The following is a 1,534-nucleotide window of genomic DNA, read 5'->3' as shown; positions in this document are numbered from 1 at the left end:
ATCGTTTGTGTCTTGTTACCAAACTATGTATCTGTGAGTCCATTGTTTGTGTCTTGTTACCAAACTATGTATCTGTGAGTCCATTGTTTGTGTCTTGTTACCAAACTATGTATCTGTGAGTCCATTGTTTGTGTCTTGTTACCAAACTATGTATCTGTGAGTCCATTGTTTGTGTCTTATCAAATTATGTATCTGAAAGTCCGCTATTTGTGTCTTGTTACCACCAAAATAAAAAATATCATGCTCCACACATGGGCCATGTGTGTGTGTTATAAGGGTGACTGTCAAAACTCACTATAGACAAGAATAGTCCAAGACTTGGTGGTGGTTGCTGTTGACTAGCTGCCTTCCCTCTAGTACTGATAACCTTGAATAGCTCTGCACAAACATGCAAAAACAAAAAAAACTTTTTAAAGCCCTTCTTTGTTTTCAAATTTATAGTAACTCAAGCATAGTTTCATCTTTTATGCTATATAATTAATTGTAAATTAAACAGAAACATTATCAGACTAACATGTACCAAAACAAGTAAACTATTTTGATGCTACAAAATGGTATTCCTCAAGTTGTAATTTAATAATCTTCTACATTTTGTATGAATTTAATGATTTTTTGTGAATTCTTTCTATATGGTATGAATAGATTATATATAAAATGATTGTATATGACTCTTTTTTTATGATGTGAAATTTGTATGTCTTATTATATTTTGACTCTTCGTTTTACATATAGATTATGCAGAATTCTTATATTTCTTTAACCAAAATACATTTCGTGGTTTGATATTAAAAAGAAAACTAAGGTCAACTATTCCACTTAGCTTTCAAACCAGTTATTCATTTGAAAAATCACGTAATAGTATAACCTTAAATTACTTTTTTTTTTTATTGTCTGGTACTACCAATCTTGGGGCAGGGTGGCCTAGTGGTTTCCCACGTTGGACTTATAATGGGATTGTTGGAAGTTTGAACTGGCCCCTGTCATGTTATTGTGTCCTTGAGCAAGACACTTTACCAAACTCTTCTAGTGTGCCCAGCTGTATGATGGGTACCTAGCTGTTAGCCAGGGGATAATCTCCAATGAACTAACAGGGGGAATGAATCACCATTCTCGTCCTCTTATACCGCTTGAAGCTGCAGATTGAAAGCACTGAGCCCTTTGTGCCATCTGAGATACATCACAAACTTAACTCTAATTACAAATTGAGTCTTTAGTTCATTTTAATATTCCCAGAAAGAGACTCCATATATGAAAAGAGTTGAAAATGACTGTAAAATAAAATTTGTAAAGTCTGGGACCTTCAGTAGCATTTACTTGTCTTCCCCCCCCCCCTCCCCAGCTTATAATGACAAAAACTGCTGAGTTATTTATCTGTATCACACAGAACCATCAGTTCATTTATTACTCTTTATCAAGCTCCTGTTTCATGTTTTATCTGCACTGAAGTCATATGAAGTATTACAAGAAAATAAAATAGGAGGCAATGTTTTTTTTACATTATGTGCTGGCTTATGAAAAAAAAAAATTATTTCCA

Source organism: Limulus polyphemus, unplaced genomic scaffold, assembly GCF_000517525.1.
Source record: "Limulus polyphemus unplaced genomic scaffold, Limulus_polyphemus-2.1.2 Scaffold5311, whole genome shotgun sequence".
Taxonomy (NCBI): domain Eukaryota; kingdom Metazoa; phylum Arthropoda; class Merostomata; order Xiphosura; family Limulidae; genus Limulus; species Limulus polyphemus.
This window is presented reverse-complemented; position numbering follows the sequence as displayed.